This window comes from Phocoena sinus, chromosome 6 (genome assembly GCF_008692025.1).
Source record: "Phocoena sinus isolate mPhoSin1 chromosome 6, mPhoSin1.pri, whole genome shotgun sequence".
Taxonomy (NCBI): Eukaryota; Metazoa; Chordata; class Mammalia; order Artiodactyla; family Phocoenidae; genus Phocoena; species Phocoena sinus.
This window is the reverse complement of record NC_045768.1, coordinates 91,297,100-91,317,781: the sequence shown is the minus strand read 5'-3', so window position 1 is coordinate 91,317,781 and position 20,682 is coordinate 91,297,100. Positions and strand designations below refer to the sequence as shown.

General features: G+C 40.2%; 1 pseudogene; it reads right to left on the bottom strand.

The window, feature by feature from the left end:
- Positions 1-1,697: 1,697 nt before the first annotated feature.
- Positions 1,698-2,182, bottom strand: LOC116755394 (annotated as a pseudogene).
- Positions 2,183-20,682: the final 18,500 nt, after the last annotated feature.

Sequence of the window (20,682 nt, the reverse complement as noted above, 5' to 3'; positions counted from 1 at the left end):
TGTGAATTCCTAGGTCCCATCAGAGACCAAATGAATCAAAATCTATGAGGCAGAGCATGCATTTGCATTTTAATGATTTGTCCAAGTGATCCTCATGCACATTAAGTTTTAGAACGCATGTGCATCCTTAAATCCAAGTAAAGAATATATGAAATATATATCAAGTAGTTCACAGAGTTGTTAGTCACAAATAAGACCAGGTGAGCAAATGCTGTAAAATAAAACAAATAGCTTATATAATCTGACAATTATAACCTATTTCACAAACTTTAAGTACAAATGAGGAAGATTAAAAGGCTCAGAGTGTGCCAAGGTCACAGACCTTCTCTTAGCCTTGGTGATTTTCAAGCTTGCCTGACGAGTTCCCAGGAGGACTACAGATACACTATAGATAACAATGTCACAATACAATCTACTGAATGAGAATCTCTTGGGGCAGAGGTCTGATAACCATTACGTTTAGCTATCTAGTCTGGTGACATTTATCATTAAGGAAGTTTGGAATATACTTCCTTGAGCATTCTCAGGCTGACACTACAAAACACTCATAATAATCTGAATTGCTAGTGTGGAATTATAGCCTTAGTTAGCCCAATCACTTTAATTTATGTCTCTAATATCTATTAACACCCTATATGCCATTACTTTTTACTTCAAAGGATTGGCTTAATACCAACATCTTATTACTGTTTTTACCTAGGATTGTTTTTAATGAATAATCATTAATGTACTCAATATTTGTACAATCTAATCTGTGAGCTGTCTGATATAATTTTCCTACATGAATTTTCAAAAGTTTCATTGCATATACAAATGCATTAACTAGCATTTGTATTGACAGTAGTAGGGGAAAGTGTCATAATCTTATAATTTGACAAGGTGTGATCAGTAGTGATTTTTTCTCTAAATATTCACTTCCATATATTTTTCTATATATTTTCTATAAATTCAATATCTTGAAATATGTGTATATATTATGGCATGAGACAAACAAGCTTAGAAATGATTACTCTTATCAACACTCACATAAGTATATTGATTCAAGGCTTATAATTTAAAAAACGTTGTAATGAATACAAGTGAAAACAGAAAAACTAAAATTAGTCATCTCTCAGTTAAGAAAACATGTATACAACTGTTTAAAAATAACTGTAAAATTCAGTTGTATATATTCATTACTATACATGGAAAACCAAAAACTCAGTTCCTTAAAAGATTCTCCTTCAAGAATAATCTGTAGTTTAGAGTGGCTTAAATGTCCAGCTTCCTTGCCTGTTCTTTGCCCGTGTTTTCTGTGCTGGGAAGCAGAGAATGCAAAGGGCAGCACCGTATTCTGGTCCTGCAAGAGAAACAGAATGGTAAGGTTTGGGAGATACAAGCTGCACTAATTATGTCACAGAGACTAGAACAGCAGTGATTTCCCCCCCATTATTATTATTTTATATCAGTAGAATCTATTTAATATATTCAATAATTCTATTATTTCTAAGACCTTCCACAAAAGGGCATTACAATCCTTTTAGTTTATTGCAAACATATATATTTTTTAAAGTGGATTCACCTTATTTATTTTTTGGCTGCACTGCCAGGATTTGTCAGAAGACAAACAGTAAGTTGCGAGCTCCATTTTGCCCAACTACTTTTTTCTTCACACCCTGGAGAATCTGGTGTCTGGAACTGTAGAGACATCATCATGTTACCACCCCTTCTCCTCTCAGGTTGAATCCACTGTGACAGAACACTCATGTCCTTAAGAGGCAAGGCCTAGCAAATAGCCTCTCACAAATCCACTGAACATCACAATGTCCTGTTTGATAAATTCTGTTGCTGCTTCAATTATATTGCTGATTTCAGGTGCTGCTTTATTTGCTCATTTCTGAATCAGGTCTTCCTGCTTTCTTTATATCTTTTTTCAACTCTGTCCCAGTTGATTTGCACATACTTTGACTGGTAAATCTGAAGAAGATGGCCAGCAACCTACTGTTGCTGTAAGTTTTCCAACTTTCTGGAACAAAAATCCTGCACAATGGCCAGTGCAATCTGGATGGCTACTGAGTATTGTTCTACCGGAAGTGCCAAACTATGGCCAAACATAGATTCTACCAGCGGTGTCTTCTTGTATACTGAGTTAGGTCCAATATGAATCATCATCACTTTCATATTCAGGTGAGAGAGATCCCATCTAGACTGGCCTGGCCTTGGAATCCAGAACCAAGTGAAGAGGACTCAGCTGTCAAGGGGGGCAAAGAGGGCCTGGGGTTGGAAGAAAGGGTCATAGACTGCAGAAGTAAGCACTTCATGAAAACTAAGCAAATGGTATTCTAGGTAATTCAGTCTTTCTGTGCTGGACTAATTAAAAGAACTTCACAGCTTCTCTATCCCCAAGCTTTCTCACCCTTCTGGAATTGAGGGCTTTTACTGCTTCCCGCATTATTTTTTTAATTAAGTAATGAATAGTATTTTATTATTATTATTATTTTTTGGACTGCATGGCATGGCATACATGATCTTTTCTCCCTGACCAGGGAATTGAACCTGTGCTTCCCTGAAGTAGAAGCATGGAAGTCTTCACCACTGGACCCCCAAGTAAGTCCCTGAAGAGTATTTTATAGATAAGAAAACTTTAGCCTCAGCAGGATAAATTTGAGGACAGTTCCAATAGCTAGTTTCCCAGAGATGCACTGTGAAGTGGTCCTTACAGTTTTTGCAAACTAGAATACCTTGATAGTGTTTATCAGTGCAACACGTCAGGTGCAGTGTAAAGGTATGGGTACTGAAAAAGTAATACTTGACCCTAACTATGCATTCACGCACAGGCATTTACAGGATTTTTACCCAGTCTTTGAATTAAAAGATAGATTCTCTGAGTCTGATCAATGTCAGCCTCTTGAGATGCACTAAAATGAAATTCAGAAAAAGTTGAATAACTTAAACTACTCTGGAGTTACAGACAACTGAAGTAGAAAGCCTCTTAAGCAATGTGAGAGAAGAAAAAAAGGGGCAAAAATCTACCTACTAGCTTGTTGTAGAACTCATGTTTTTAGGAGTTGGGAGAAAAGAAACTTTGGAGCAGGTGTTTCATGTGACAGATCATTAGATCTGTTATCTAGGTCTGTATTAGATCTGTATAGTATCTATTGAGATACTACAGATGAAGAAAGATGTTAAGCGTATTTGCTTTGTATCATCAATGGAGATTTTTTGTTGCCTCTGAAAGCTTGCTGTCAAGATTTAATTTAATATTTATTTAATTTCCTCTCTGCCGATCTGTGATTTCCCTTAATGCCATTTCCTTAATGCCATTTCCCTTAATGCCATTTCCTTTTCTAGAGAGATCACAGATTACTGTAAATTATTTGTGTTCAGTGAGGATGGGCATAACGGTAGTAATAATGACAACAAGAATAGTGACTGGCCATTTATACATAAAATGAATTCTGTTAGAAACACCTATAAATATTGTACCAGCGTTATTAATTAGCTTAATAAGATCAATTGGCATAATAAGATCTAAGTTGTTTTGTTAGACCCAAACGGTCTACGAGGGATTCCAACTCGCCCAAGAACCGCCAAGAGTCGAGAGCCGCTGCAACACGCAAGAGGTTTATTAGGAGCCGATGCACCGGGGTTCCCTGAACCTCACGCAGGAGGCCGATGGGGAACCCCTAAAAGCGGAATCACATACTTTTTTATAGGTTTATTTACTCATAGGGCGGGTATATTCTCACAATGATTGGGTAAATGTGGTGACTTTTGAATTCATTGGCTTAGGAACTTTTGTCCCACCTTCTGGCCGTTATAGTTGTCTGTTCATTGTGGCGGTTAGGGCGTATACCTGTTACGGGCAACTGGAAAATTACCCGCTGTCTGGCAAGTCCCCGTCAACTGAAAAACTCCAAGAATTGGTTTCGATAGGGAGAAGGAGTGGCGCACGATAGGGAGAAGAATTGGTTTCGATAGGGAGAAGGAGTGGCGCACGATAGGGAGAAGAATTGGTTTACGGGAACAAGTGAGGGGGTGGAAAGTCCCTAAAGGCCCCACAGTTTATTATAAATAAAATGAATAAAAATTCACTAGTCAGCAATAGATATTAGTATTTTTCTTTTTAAAAAATCTCTTCTTCGCTAGCCCTAAATGCTTTATTTCTTAGGGGTCTAATATTGACTTCACTAGTCTTAGTGGAGTTACCAGCTTGTGGCTGAATCACGCTCACTCTAGTATTCAGACATGGTTTGACACTGAAATGCCCACGGTCGCGAGACCCCTCCACAAGACCACCAGAGACAAGAGTCAAAGCCAAACGGCAAGGGTCATTTATTGCAGGTTCGAACCTGGACCTCCGCGCACTCGCACTCGTTGCCGGTGACGCTAAGAGGTCCCGATGGAGTTTAGTACAGCTCTTTTATAGACAGGTACAAACAAGCTCGGGACCTTCTGCGGGGCTTTCCAGGGGTGGGGAGTACTGATTGGCTAACTTTTTTTTTTTTTTTTTTTTTTTTTTTTTTGCGGTACGTGGGCCTCTCATTGTTGTGGCCTCTCCCGTTGCAGAGCACAGGCTCCGGACGCCCAGGCTCAGCGGCCATGGCTCACGGGCCCAGCCGCTCCACGGCATGTGGGATCCTCCCGGACCGGGGCACGAACCCGCGTCCCCTGCATCGGTAGGCGGACTCTCAACCACTGCGCCACCAGGGAAGCCCTGATTGGCTAACTTTTAAACAAAGACACTGTGGGGCCTTTAGGGACTTTCCACCCCCTCACTTGTTCCCGTAAACCAATTCTTCTCCCTATCGTGCGCCACTCCTTCTCCCTATCGAAACCAATTCTTCTCCCTATCGTGCGCCACTCCTTCTCCCTATCGAAACCAATTCTTGGAGTTTTTCAGTTGACGGGGACTTGCCAGACAGCGGGTAATTTTCCAGTTGCCCGTAACAGGTATACGCCCTAACCGCCACAATGAACAAACAACTATAACGGCCAGAAGGTGGGACAAAAGTTCCTAAGCCAATGAATTCAAAAGTCACCACATTTACCCAATCATTGTGAGAATATACCCGCCCTATGAGTAAATAAACCTATAAAAAGTATGTGATTCCGCTTTTAGGGGTTCCCCATCGGCCTCCTGCGTGAGGTTCAGGGAACCCCGGTGCATCGGCTCCTAATAAACCTCTTGCGTGTTGCAACGGCTCTCGACTCTTGGCGGTTCTTGGGCGAGTTGGAATCCCTCGTAGACCGCTTGGGTCTAACATTTGGGGGCTCGTCCGGGATCCCCTCTCGCCCCCGGGTCACAAGAACATCGGGAGTCGGAGGTATCAGGTAGGCTCGAGCCCAATTGTCTGTTTGTTTGTCGTTTGTTTGTTGCTAGCCGCCATTAGGAAAAAGCCGTGCGAACCGGCTTGCTGTGGAATCTGTATTGGACTCCTGGCTAGGCAGACGTGCCGAAAGCTGGTGTCCACGGGCCCCGGGGGACGCCCTGGTGGTCCATCTGGAAGGAGAAACAAATTTTGTCTCCCCTTCATCTGGTTCTGGCAGGTTATATAAGCTGCCATCTGAATTTGAGTTGGTTTCGGGTTTAAGTTCGCGGCGGCTGGTTCTGGCAGGTTATATAAGCTGCCATCTGAATTTGAGTTGGTTTCGGGTTTAAGTTCGCGGCGGCTGGTTCTGGCAGGTTATATAAGCTGCCATCTGAATTTGAGTTGGTTTCGGGTTTAAGTTCGCGGCGGCAATATCAATGTGTGTCTTTTGAAATTTTATTGTTTTTCTGTACTATTATCTTTCTTTTGACGGACGACAATGGGACAAACTATGACGACTCCTCTTTCTCTTACCCTAAGCCACTGGACCGAAGTTAGGGCTAGGGCCCACAACCTTTCGGTAGAAGTAAGGAAAGGAAAATGGCAAACGCTGTGTACCTCTGAGTGGCCTACATTTCAGACAGGGTGGCCACCCGAAGGATCTTTTTTGTTAGATAAGGTTGGGCTAGTCAAGTCTAGGGTCTTTAACACAGGACCCCACGGACACCCAGACCAGATACCATATATCTTGGTCTGGGAAGATCTAGTTCTCTCCCCGCCTCCGTGGGTCCGGCCCTTTGTTTCCTCAACAGGCACGTCTGCATGCGCTCCAGCACAATCGGAGATATTGGCCCTGAAGAAAACCCCAGACACGGAAAAGTCATCTGCTGCCCCGGACCCGCCAAAGGCGATATATCCTGACCTGCAGTCTGATTTGCTTCTTCTAGATTCCCCACCTCCTTATCCTCCGGCCCTAAATCCCATGTCGCCCCTAGGACCCCCAGCTTCACAACCCTCCGCACCAGTAGGGCCACCTGTTATGGCGGAAAGGGGGGGTCCCTCGGCGGGCACCAGAAGCCGGAGGGCTGTTTCCCCGGATCCTACTGCTTTACCCCTTAGAGAATATGGCCCCCCCGATAACCACGGGAATAGGCCCCTTCAATACTGGCCCTTTTCCTCTGCAGATCTTTATAATTGGAAGATGCATAACCCTACTTTCTCTGAAAACCCACAGGCTCTTACTGCTCTAATAGAGTCTCTTGTCTTCTCCCACCAACCCACCTGGGATGATTGTCAACAGCTCCTCCAGACTCTCCTCACAACTGAGGAGAGGCAACGGGTTCTCCTGGAGGCTAGAAAGAATGTGTTAGGCGCCAATGGACAACCTACCCAGTTGCCTAATGAGATTGATGCCGGTTTTCCACTCGTCAGGCCGAATTGGGACTTTAATACCCTGGAAGGTAAGGAGCACCTGAAAATGTATCGCCAGGCTCTGGTGGCGGGTCTCCATGGAGCGGCCAGGCGCCCCACGAATTTGGCTAAGGTAAGAGAGGTAACTCAGGGGCCCCAGGAATCGCCAACCGTGTTCCTAGAACGCTTAATGGAGGCTTTTAGACGATTCACTCCTTATGATCCAACCTCTGAGGAACATAAGGCCACCATAGCAATGGCCTTTATTGACCAGGCGGCCCCTGATATTAGAAAGAAGTTACAAAGGCTGGATGGCCTACAAGGTTTCTCCCTTCAGGACTTAGTAAAAGAGGCAGATAAGGTATATAATAAGAGGGAGACAGAAGAAGAAAGAGAAGAAAGAAAGCAGAAGGAACAAGAGGCTCGTGAGGTAAGATGAGATAAGAGGCAAGAAAGACATTTGAGTAAGATACTGGCCACTGTAGTCAGAGGAGGAAACAGTAGAGACAGAAATAGACAGGAAGGGCGAACAACGGATAGAAGGCGGCCATTAGACAAGGACCAATGTGCCTACCGTAAAGAAAAAGGTCATTGGGCAAGAGAATGCCCTAAAAAAAGGAACGGGGGAAGGATCACTAAGCCTTTTCATCTGTACGTGGCCGAGAATAAAGGTATTGCAAAGGGAGTACTAACTCAGAAACTGGGCCCCTGGAATCGCCCGGTTGCGTACCTATCAAAGAAATTGGATCCTGTGGCAGCAGGATGGCCCGCCTGTTTAAAAATAATCGCCGCGGTGGCCGCTTTGGTCAAAGATGCTGACAAACTGACTTTGGGGCAGAACCTAACGATAACAGCCCCCCATGCATTAGAAAGTGTAATTCGCCAGCCACCCGACAGATGGCTAACAAATGCCAGGATGACTCATTACCAAGCCCTGCTGTTAAACTCAGATCGTATTAAGTTTACCTCAGCCACAGGACTCAACCCGGCCACCTTGCTACCCGACCCTGACCTGGAAAGCACTACCGTCATCCATGATTGTCAGGAAGTACTGGCTGCAGCACACCGTAGCAGACCAGACTTGATGGATCAGCCCCTCCCCAACGCCGACGTTACCTGGTTTACTGACAGAAGCAGTTTCCTAGAGGAAGGTAAGCGTCGGGCGGGAGCAGCCGTGGTAGACGGGAAAGAGGTCATCTGGGCAGCCACATTACCGCAAGGGACATCGGCCCAACGGGCTGAACTAATCGCCATGACTAGAGCATTGGAACTAGCAGAAAACAAAAAGGTAAACGTCTATACGGACAGTAGATACGCATTTGCTACCGCCCAGGTCCATGGGGCCATTTACCAACAAAGAGGGTTGCTCACCTCGGCGGGCAAAGAAATTAAAAACAAAGAAGAAATAGTGGCACTGCTAGCTGCCCTCATGCTCCCCACTAAAGTCAGCATCATTCATTGCCCCGGACACCAGAAGGACAATACCCCGGTGACAAGAGGCAACAACATGGCAGATAGGGTGGCACGAGAAGTGGCTCTATGGGAAATCATACTAGAACTATCAGATGAGAGTCCTGGGAAACCAAATGATAGGGGAACAAGTACCCCAGCCATAACTAAAGGAACATTATCTCCTCAACAAGCAAAATCCATGCTACAACAGATTCACAGATGGACACACTTGGGAACCAAAAAGATGATGTCCCTACTACACAAGACAGGTTATGATACCCCTGGACTAACTAAATTAGCTGAGCAGATTGCACGAGAGTGCATTCCATGCCAACAGGTAAACTCCCATAAAGGAAAACTTGAGGTCGGAAAAAGGCTCAGAGGAGACCGCCCAGGAGCCTATTGGGAGGTCGACTTCACTGAAATACGCCCTGGAAGGTACGGTAACAGGTATCTTCTAGTTTTTATAGATACCTTCTCAGGATGGGTAGAAGCTTTCCCGACGAAGAAGGAGACAGCTACTGTGGTGGCCAAAAAGATCTTAGAAGAAATTTTCCCCCGGTTCGGGGCACCAAAGGTAATAGGATCAGATAATGGTCCCGCCTTCGTCGCCCAGGTAAGTCAGGGTGTGGCCAAATACCTGGGGACTGATTGGAAATTACATTGTGCCTATAGACCCCAGAGTTCAGGACAGGTAGAGAGAATGAATAGAACTCTAAAAGAGACCCTAACTAAATTGTCCATAGAGACTGGCGGTACAGATTGGACGGTGCTCCTTCCCTTAGCCCTGTTCCGGGCTAGAAATACCCCCTCCCGCTATTATCTTACTCCATTTAAAATACTATACGGGGCCCCACCTCCTCTTTTTACGCTAAGGAAAAAAATTAAGTCCTGACTGCCAGAATAACACTGACTTATATGCTAGGCTGTTGGGACTCCAGTTGGTTCAAAAGGAGGTGTGGTCCCAGCTGGCAGAGGCTTACCGACCAGGAACACCAGCAGAGGCTCATCCCTTCCAAGTCGGAGATTCCGTGGACGTCCGTCGGCACCGAACCCAGACTCTAGAGCCTCGGTGGAAAGGACCATACATCGTCCTGCTCACCACCCCCACGGCTATAAAGGTAGACGGCATCGCTGCGTGGATCCACGCTTCACACGTGAAGGCCGCACCAGCATCTGCAACATCGGAATGGCGAGCCCAAAAGACCAGCAACCCGCTCAAGCTCAAGCTTCTGCGATCATCAGATTTATAACTTTAACTTTGTTACCCCTACTGACTGTGAGTAATTTTAGTCCTCACCTGCCCCAGCATTTAACCTGGCAGGTAATTTCCCAAACTGGAGATGTAATATGGTCTGTTAGCAATATCGCTCCCCCATGGACCTGGTGGCCAAACCTTTTTCCTGATGTTTGTAAACTGGCCATAGGGGCTCCCGGTTGGGATTTAGAAGACTATTATGATCAACATAATGTTCCAAAAATTTTAACAACTAGAGCTGATTCCTCCGGAAAGTGTTGCAAAAACGGGATTCGGAGGACTGGGCTCAGAGCTCCTGCTTTCTACATATGCCCCGGGTTCCATCGCCACAGGTCCCTTAATTATAAATATGGAGGAACTGAAAACTTTTATTGCAAAAGCTGGGGATATGAAACCACAGGAGACACCTATTGGAAGCCCACCTCTGGCTGGGACTTTATTAAGGTGACAGCCAATTATACACACCCAACCAACCCCTTAACTTATAGGCCTGAATGTACTAAATGGTGCCATCCCCTTAAGATTTCTTTTAGTGAACCAGGAAAAAAAGATAAAAAACTGGATAAATGGCCATTCATGGGGAATCAGGTTTTATAAAGAAGGATATGATGATGGATTACTAATGACCATCAAACTAAAAATTGAAACCCCTACTCCAGTTCCTACAGGCCCCAACCCTGAGATAGGGCACTCTTTGCTACCTTTGGCCCCTCCCACAGCGTTACCAGAGATAAGAAAGCAAACTTTTGAGCCAAAAGAAATGACAATCAAGCCCAAGACCCCCCGGGACCGAATGCTCTCATTGGTCCAGGCGGCTTTTGAGGTTTTAAATGCCACAAACCCGGAGGCTACCAAATCATGTTGGCTTTGCTATGCTGCTCCTCCCCCTTATTATGATGCTATAGGATATAATTCTAATTATAATAATGTCAACACTCCAGATCAATGTCGATGGAAACAAGAAGAAAATAGTAAATTGACCCTGGCCTCAGTATTAGGAAACGGTACATGTGTAGGAACGCCCCCCTCGTCCCACCGACATCTTTGTGCCAATTTAAGCCTCCCACAGGGCTCAGGGTATCTCCTCCCTCCTCCGGATGGATGGTGGGCATGTAACACAGGATTGACCCCCTGCATTTCTTTAGAGGTCCTTAAAGCTTCAACCGATTTTTGTGTGTTAGTTCAGCTAGTCCCCAGACTCATTTATCATTCAGATTCATCCTTTCTAGATGAATATGAGGGCAGAAGAAGGTTTAAGAGGAAACCCATAACACTCACCCTGGCTGTACTCCTAGGACTAGGAATGGCAGCCGGGGTAAGAACAGGTGCAACAGCCCTCATTCAACAACCCCACTATTATGATGCCTTTAGACAAGCTGTAGATGTTGACCTCCGGGCGTTAGAAAGTTCCATAACTCAGTTAAAAGAATCCCTCACCTCGCTTTCAGAGGTGGTAATGCAAAACAGGAGGGGATTAGATCTGCTGTTCCTTAAGGAGGGCGAACTATGTGCTGCACTAAAAGAAGAATGCTGTTTTTATATTGATCATTCTGGGGCTATTACCAAAACTATGGACAAACTTAGGGAGCGCCTGGACAAAAGACAACAGGAAAGGAAAAATCAAAAAGGATGGTTTCAATCGTGGTTTGATAAATCTCCCTGGCTTACTACTTTAGTTTCCACCTTGTTAGGGCCCCTCATTATTTTATTGTTGCTCTTAACTTTTGGACCATGCATTCTGAATCGCCTGATAGCCTTTATTAGAGAACGCATTAGTACGGTACAAGTTTTAATGCTAAGGCAACAATACCAAAACTCGCAAAAAGAAACTGAAATTCCATGATTGAAATTAGTTACAAAAAAAAAAAGGGGGGAATGTGGGGCCTTTAGGGACTTTCCACCCCCTCACTTGTTCCCGTAAACCAATTCTTCTCCCTATCGTGCGCCACTCCTTCTCCCTATCGAAACCAATTCTTCTCCCTATCGTGCGCCACTCCTTCTCCCTATCGAAACCAATTCTTGGAGTTTTTCAGTTGACGGGGACTTGCCAGACAGCGGGTAATTTTCCAGTTGCCCGTAACAGGTATACGCCCTAACCGCCACAATGAACAAACAACTATAACGGCCAGAAGGTGGGACAAAAGTTCCTAAGCCAATGAATTCAAAAGTCACCACATTTACCCAATCATTGTGAGAATATACCCGCCCTATGAGTAAATAAACCTATAAAAAGTATGTGATTCCGCTTTTAGGGGTTCCCCATCGGCCTCCTGCGTGAGGTTCAGGGAACCCCGGTGCATCGGCTCCTAATAAACCTCTTGCGTGTTGCAACGGCTCTCGACTCTTGGCGGTTCTTGGGCGAGTTGGAATCCCTCGTAGACCGCTTGGGTCTAACAACACTAGTCACTGATTGGTTAACTTTTAAACAAAGACACTAGTCACCGTCTGATTGGTTGGATGGTTGCAAAAGGGGGTTCAGCAAGTATAGTTACAGAAGCGAGAGCGGCTGGTTAAGTTTCGGTTTCCTGAGGTTTTGTTTCTCAATTAGAAATACTTAAGATGGGGCCATAGTTACAAACAGTACAAACAGGAAGATCGATGCAATCCTAGCAGCGCTACGGCCTAACGGCAGGGCATCAATTCAGTCCTATTTCTACCAAAGTAGAACATAGCCCTTCAACACATCTAAATTAGGGTGAGGAAGATTATTCCAGAATATCGAGGCTCTCTTTTGGCAGGAATTGGGGGATGGGGACTTATTCTGAATAAAGAGGAAGTGAAGACTGGAAAGGTTACTTGGTCAACAGAGAAAAGATTAGCCTGAAAATAGAAACTGTCATTCCCAACATTCTCAAGCTCAGACTGCATCAACATATGAATACTTGGCACTAAGTAAAGGGTTATAAAAAAACACATCTAATTCCCAGTCTGTAATCTACCAGTGACATTAAAAAATAAGATACCACCACTGGTGATGATTTAAGTGTTGTTTTCGAGAAGGGCTGCTAGTACAGCTTATGATAGCATCTTAATAAACAAAATATTAGTTTTGAGTTGTAATGAGGATTAAAAACTTAGATTGAGAATCAAGCTTCTCTGCATATATGTATGTATAAGGAAAATCTATTTTTCCTTAAAACACCTGCATTGTATCACTTTAGAGGTAAAGGATGGTTTTCTCCCTTCTTAAATCTCCTCTTGATAAATATATTTTCATTGGAAGATGTTTTAAGTAGTCCCTCATCTAAGTGGAAAGATTACAGGTACCATAACAGGGAATCTTCAGGAATATAAGGAAAATATTTTAGTCAGAATCAGTTCTTACATGAGATGATATCAAGTCACTAGTTAATTTCTAGAAAGAATAAATGCCATGGGCATAGAAAAATAGGAACTGATGAATAAGAAAGGCAATCTTCATCAAGGTTTGTGTCTTGGAATATGTATAGCTAGAGCCTGTATGACACTTTTCGTTTTATTTTAATTGCTAATACAATTTTTCTGTATTTTAAAAATTGATATTGTTCATATTAAGAACATTTATTTGAAATGTCTTACATAGCATTCTAACACATCCTGAAACAGTGTAGTTTTTCTTTAGCTGCTGTACTACCTCTCTACCCTCCCTCAATAAAACACACAAAACACCTTACTACAACCTTAATACTTCAAAAATTTTTTTTAAAACTCTAAAATTACAGCTCAAATAATTATTTAACCAATAAAAATAACATTATTTTATAAGACTCATTTTAGGGAGTATTAGTTACTATCTTGTAATTCTACATTTTTTCTCATTCTTCCCTTCCATTTTATTTCCTCTCCTCTTTTAGCATACCTTCATACGTCTGTCATCATTTTGCTCACGAGAAAAAAAGGTGGCATTTTTAAATATCAAGTAATATGTGTTATAGCTTTGCTAAACATTTCACCACCAGTTTGTTGCAAGAGATTTATAAATCAGATTTTCATTAAAAAAGAGAAAGACTCGGGGCTTCCCTGGTGGCGCAGTGGTTGGGAGCCCGCCTGCCGATGCAGGGGACATGGGTTCGTGCCCCGGTCCGGGAGGATCCCACATGCCGCGGAGCGGCTAGGCCCACGAGCTATGGCCGCTGAGCCTGTGCGTCCGGAGCCTGTGCCCCGCAACGGGAGAGGCCCCAACAGTGAGAGGCCCGCATACCGCAAAAAAAAAAAAAAAAAAAAAAAAGAGAAAGACTCAACACCATATGTTGTGCTAAATCCTATGCAGCTGCTGCTACAGCAGCTTAATAATGTGTGAACTAGAAGGCATTCAGTACTCTGTGTGATATACAGGACTGTAACTTCTTTCAAATGTTGTGATTTTTTTTTTTAATATTAAGATTAAAATCTAAGAAAACATGGTAAAATGGAATAACTTAGTAGTGTTAACATTTATTTTATAGAAAAGAGAGTTGCTAAATGGGTATCTATAACTGAAATTAAAATACCCAAGTACTCTTGAAATTGAAATAGAAAAGCAGGCTCAAACAAGAATGTTGTATATTAATGCAGCTCCTCTTGTAATCTGAACTTCACTGCAATTGTACTTTTGCCTAAATATCAATCTAGTTGGCATTTTTATTACAATTCTGCGAATGGAAAGAGAGCAAATGAACCATTTACTGCCTTTATTTTCTAAGTATAATCATGTTTCTGTTTTCCATTCAATCATAGTCAACTCTTTTCCACTCCAACATAAAACATTCTTGAGTGTTAATGATCAGTTATGGTAAGAGGTTGATATTGTACCCCATGCTCATTTATATTACAATGTGCAGAATGTCACAATCAGTTATTTATAAACTTTAGTTGAGAGGTCAGGAAATAATACCCTAATGTAAAACTGTGCATATTTTAAATAATATTTACGGGCCAACCACATATGAGATATAAACACTACCCTACATATACATCTTAAATTTATTAGATTTGAAGTAACAACACTGAAGGAGGAAAATCATTTTTAAAAGCAAGACACTAATTTTCTTCTTAAGTGTGCTTTTTTTAGATTTGCTTTTTATTGAGGTAATGTCAGTTTACGACATTATGTAAGTTCCATGTGTACAACATGATATTATCTACTTCTGCATACTTTTCAACATGTTCACCACCAAAAATGTAGTTTCTGTCCATCACCATACAGCTGATCCCATTAAATGTGCATCTGCACATGGAAATTACATGCTTCTCTTTCACTGAAAAGAAACACCTCATGATAATGATGATTAATTTTCCTATGTTAATATAAATTTGCATTATTTCTGCATGTATCATGATAGAACAGAATGAGTTCATGAATTAGTGTGAAAAAAATGTTTCCTTGCTATAGAAATAAGACAGGTGGCTATTTTCCATCTAGTATAAGGACATTATAAGAGCAATCTATAGACCAATATTCTTATTGGATATAGACAAAGAATGTTCAAAACATACTCGGAAAAAATGAATCCAACAATATATAAAAATAAGTATATACGGCTAAATGGGTTTCATCCAGAGAATGCATTGGCAGTTTTATACGTAAAAACTATCGATATAATATACTCTATTAATAGATTAAATGACACACAGCACATTATCATCTCTGATACTGATATAGTAGGATATTCACAGTATATTCACTATTTAATGCCTACTAGGATGACTAAAGTCAAAAGGACAGGTCATAAAACTAGCTGGCCAGGCTGTTGAGATGTTGGTGGTAGGAATGTAAAATGATATAGACTCCATGGGAAATAGTTCAGCTGTTTCTCAAAATGTTAAAAATAGAGTTACCATATAATCCAGAAATTCCCCTCCTCAGTATTTTCATATGTATATACCTATGAATAATAAAAACATATATCTACCATAACTTCTCTTCACTTTTTCACAGCAGCATGGTTTATTAATAGACAAAAAGTAGAAATAATCTAAATGTCCATCAACTGATAAATGAGCAAATAAAATGTGTTATATCCATACGATGAAATATTATTCATTGTAAGAATTAAGTAATGATACATGCTACAATATAGAAAAACCTTGTAAATTTTATTCCAGATATAAAAAGACATCCACAAATACGACATATTGTATGAGTCCATTTATACAGCATAATTAAATTAGTAATTCACAAAAAGGGGCATATTAAAATATTCAAGTGTACAGAAACTAAACAATTCACTTACAAATAACACTTGGGACCAAAAAATACTCCGGAAAATAGAAAACATTTTAATGAGTAAATATGGAAACACAGTAGATCAAAATTTGTTCAATAGAGCTAAAACAGTCTTGAGATATGTGTCTTTAAGTATTTATATTAGGAAAAAAAGAATTATGAATACAATGACTTAAATTATTCCCTTAAGATGCTGGAAAAAGAAAATCAAATTAAACCCAAAGAAAGTAGAAGAGAGAAAATTAGAAAGGTAAGAGTTGAAATTAATAAAATAAGATAATTGTACCTATAATAATTAACAATAATAATTAGATTAAAATTTTAAAGAGAAAATGCAATAAGATAAAAATCTATGAACTCAAAATAAATTTCATTAATTGATTTCTATGATAAACTATCGATGGAATTCTCATCTTCATTTGTGTTCTTCCATCTCTGATGTTTCACCTTCTTTTAAAAGCTTACGTAATTAGGTCAGCCACACAAGAATAATCTCCCTTCTGCATAACACACAGTTAGCTTATTAGTAAACTAATCACAGAAATGGTATCCCATTATATTCCAGACTACACCCACACTCAAGAGAAGGAGATTATATAAGTCATTTACACTACAGTGCAGGAATCTTAGGAGAATATCTTAGAAACTTCTCTATCACATGATTAGAATATACAGACATGAGGGAATTCCCTGGTGGTCCAGTGGTTAGGACTCTGGGCTTCCACTGCAGGGGGCCTGGGTTCAATCCCTGGTCAGGGAACTAAAATCCTGACAGCCGCATGGCACAGCCAAAAAAAAAACAAAAACAACAACAAAAAAAACCAGGTATGAATTACCATGATTAGTTGTGTACTTATTTTGTGTGCTATTTCCATAGTTTACATTAATCATTAAAAAAATTATTTTTAAGTATTCTTGAAGCATTAAAAATGAGCTACTGGGCTTCCCTGGTGGTGCAGTGGTTGAGAGTCCGTCTGCTGATGCAGGGGACGCGGGTTTGTACCCTGCTCCAGGAGGGTCCCGCCTGCCGCAGAGCGGCTGGGCCCATGGGCTGTGGCCGCTGGGCCTTTGTATCTGGAGCCTGTGCTCCAGAACGGGAGAGGCCGCAGCACTGAGAGGCCCAAGTACTGAAAAAATAAAAAATTATAATGCAAGAAAAGGACACAATGAGTTAATTACTGACATTAAAAATAAATGTATATATGCAAGTCTTACTATACAAGGCATAAAAGAAAATACACTATAAAATTCTGATTATAAATATTCAGATAGAAATCTAAATTCCATTTTCCCCAAAGGCTTGTGGTTTTGATGGCATTATTTTGGATAGCACATTAATTTTAATCAACATGTATGTCAGGTTTTAGCAAAGCTGGATGTAATTGTTATGAATTTGCTGAAATGAAGTGATAAATGAAAGAAATAGAGGAAGAGAGGATGAAGCAGAATGGAAGACAGTAGAGAGGAATGGAGAGAAATGTAGAAAGAAAGTTCTAGGCACTGTGGTAGGGAACTTAGCATGTATTAGTTTATAGAGACAGAGGGACAAATAACTTAAGTATTGATGGATATATATTAGATAGGTAGAGAGTAATGTGGAGGGTGTTAGTGGTGGGATGAGCATCATGATCAATATTTGGGAGTTGAAATGAGTACTGTAGAAAGATCAGCTCTCTAATCAGTGCACCTTTATTCCCAGAGCATGGGATTTTTCTAAGAGCAGTTGTTAAGCTTTGAGAATATTGTTGATTTAGTTCTGTCTTCCTGTTGAATATCAGCTTTCCGAAGGAGTAACACATTTATCTGAATTTCTATCTTCAGTGTGTAACATTTCAGTGTCTTGTAAAATCAGTGTCTGATGTATAGAATATCAATAGATTGATAGTGACCAAATTAATGGGAGAGTCAACATAGGAAAGCAATGTTGAATAATTTTGAAATGCAAACTGACTTCTAGTTTTGGAAGCCTTTAATGTAACATTAAATGTTTAGCTCCATTAATCTATAACGATTGACCAGCTGACATATATTGAGACTCTGATGTGCCAAGCAGCTAGCTACTAGACAACGTTAAAAGAGAAAACAAGATTCCTCCTAGAGTAGTGGGAAAAAAACATACAAATAGAAAAGTTCAATAAATTCCCATATGGGCTATGAATCATTTATGTAGTTGCCGTATTAGGACACTCTTACGGGTTGAATTATGTTTCCCTAAAATTCATATGTTGAAGTCCTAAACTCCAGTATCTCAGAATGTGACTTGATCTGGAGATAGGATCTTTATAGACTTAATAAAATTAAAATGAGGTCATTAGGATGGGCCCTAATCCAATATAGAAGGGAAAAGTTGGACATACACACACAGAGGGAAGATAATGTGAAGAGACATAGGAAGAAGACAGCCATCTACAGGTCAAGGAGAAAGCTCTAGAACAGAAACTTCCCTCACAGCTCTCAGAAAGAACTAACCCTGCCGACACTTTGGTTTTGAAATTTTGGTCTTCAGAATGGTGAGAAAATAAATTTCTGTTGTTTAAGGCCATACAGTCTGTAATACTTTGTAACAACAGCCCTAGACAGTTAGTACAGGCACTCTGACAGATATTGTGTATTGGTTCCAAGTTCTGTTCCCATCCTCCTTAGCTCTCCACAGTTTCACAGGGGACCTAAAAACCACACTGCCTAGACTCCCTCAACAGCTGTTTTCTACTCAGTTGCTGTTATTGGGATTCCCTGATAGGAAATAAGGGAATATAAAAGAGAAAGTGTCGTTTCTCACTCTGACTGCAGTAGAAGAATCAGCAGATTTGGGTACCTCCAGGAAACTGTGGGCTGCAACACCATTGGCAGTACAACAGGGGAGGCTCCAGATGAAAAGGTAGACTAGTGGGCTCCAGCTAGGATGGTAGCATCTTCCACATTTCTATGAAATCTTCGTTTTTCCTTTTTGCAATTTTAGGCCATCTAAAATAATTTGTGACTAAATGTTTATGTGCTTGAAACATCCAGAAGATGTTTTAGTTCTCCTGTCTGTACACTGACTGATACAGAACAGGCTACAGAAATGAGTAGAAGAGAGAGAAATTCAGATGAAGAAACACCTTCAATGGGGAAATAGGACTACAGGCTAGAAGGTGTGAAAGTTTCCAACTGGTTGTGGTAACAGTACATAATATAATAAAATTACAATAGCCTACTTTGTTGAATAGAATGTGTTTGGAGGTGAGGATGGTAATATAGGGGTAGGCCAAATCAAAAAGGGCAGCACAGATAGATTAAGGAGGTTTGATTTCTCCATAGTAGTTTATATTTTCATATTTGTCAACAGCTTTGATGTTGTAAAATTTTTGTGAGGAAGGACAGGCAGGCATTATTATTTCCATGTTACAAAAAAGCAAATTACAGGTCACTTGAAGTTAGCCAGTTGTATGGCTAATTTAATATTCGAGTTTTACTATTTTTTTTTCACAATTTTAAAAAAAATTACCAAAAACATATTTTTGAGGCATTACAACTGTCTTATATTGATTTGGTTCTGAATATCATTCCCTGTAATGTTATCCAACATGTTTTAGCCTGTTTCTCAATATTATTTTTTAAGAAGATATTACAGCTTCTTTTTTATTCAACTACTTTAAAAAGTAGTTGAAACATGTTAATCTTAAATCTCAATTCTCTATGTTTTCTTCAAATTTTATTTAAAAAATCTTATTTACACAGATGTTATAAAGTAAATTCAAATGCAAACTATCCGTAGAGAATATACAAGGGAAGGATGGAGAGTCTCTTTTATGCTAAAAATGAATGTCTAGATATTAGTCCGTTCAAGAAATATTTAACTCTATTACAAACTAATTTATGGTAGCATTCAAGAAATGATGTGGAAGCTGAAAGTCATTCTGCTTTACAAACTTCAATCCACATAAGTAAACTTACTTGAGACGATACAGTTTGACAAAGAACATCCTTGAATATCAGAGACCATAAACTATATACCTGGGGAAAAGCCAACCTCAAAAGAATTTCAGAGCATAAGAAGTGTATAAAAATGAGCAGGAATTAATTACATTTCTATAATTGTGTGTGTGACTGCCAGCACAGACTGCCCTGCATTTGATCTCTTGTTTATAAATTATGTCAGTGTACATAAAAACACATTTGACTTCCTGGGAAGCAATTAAATCAATAGAAAAGGTAATAATTATATTAGACTTAGGCTAATATTTTAAAACATTTAGGAAAATGGACATTGTGAAATGACACTAGCCACAGTAATAAATATTCTTAGGTTAACTGATATGTACACATGGGTTTTCATTTCTCAGTAATGAGAATGGGTGGGAGAAATTTGGGGTCGTCAGTGGGCAATGAGCTCATTCTCTAGTGGAAGAAAATATTGAATTTATATTCTGGATAAGTCACTTACTAACTGGATAAACTTCAGTGAGACATTTAAACTCTGTAAATTGAATTACTTATTTATAAAAATATGGGATAAAAAACCTGAAACATTTGTGATGACTGAGATCTTATTTAACATATTAAGATTTAGGAAGTGCTCAATAAATATTTCTTAATAGCCTATTTTCAAAATGCTTTCATCTTTTATGAAAGGAATTATATATGGTAAAAAACTGTTTGGAGGAGAAATAACAGTGAGCCTGATAATGGTAATAAAAATGTCAATTGTTAATGTTCATTATATTTAGTTTATTTTGTCACTAAAGTCAGCCTTAAAAAATTGGAAATTTCTACCTCAGTCTATCCTTAGCTTTGCAGTACAAATTCAAGTGTTTTCACTTATCACAATTTAGAATTCTTAGTAAATAGTTCACAGTAAACTCGAGGAAAAGGCTACCCATAAATTAAAGAGTGATTAAGATACATAAAATTTAACTTTTATTATTTCCTAAATTAGTAATTTTATTTTCCTCTCTGTTTTTTCTACATGACACCAAAATAAACTAAGTGCAACTAATTAGAGGGTGATAGGCTTATGGACAAAACCTATGGTGATAGGTTTTGTGTGGATCTATAGTGGTGTAAGGCCAGGGGAGGGGGATGTTGAAATTTTCAATAAAGGCAAG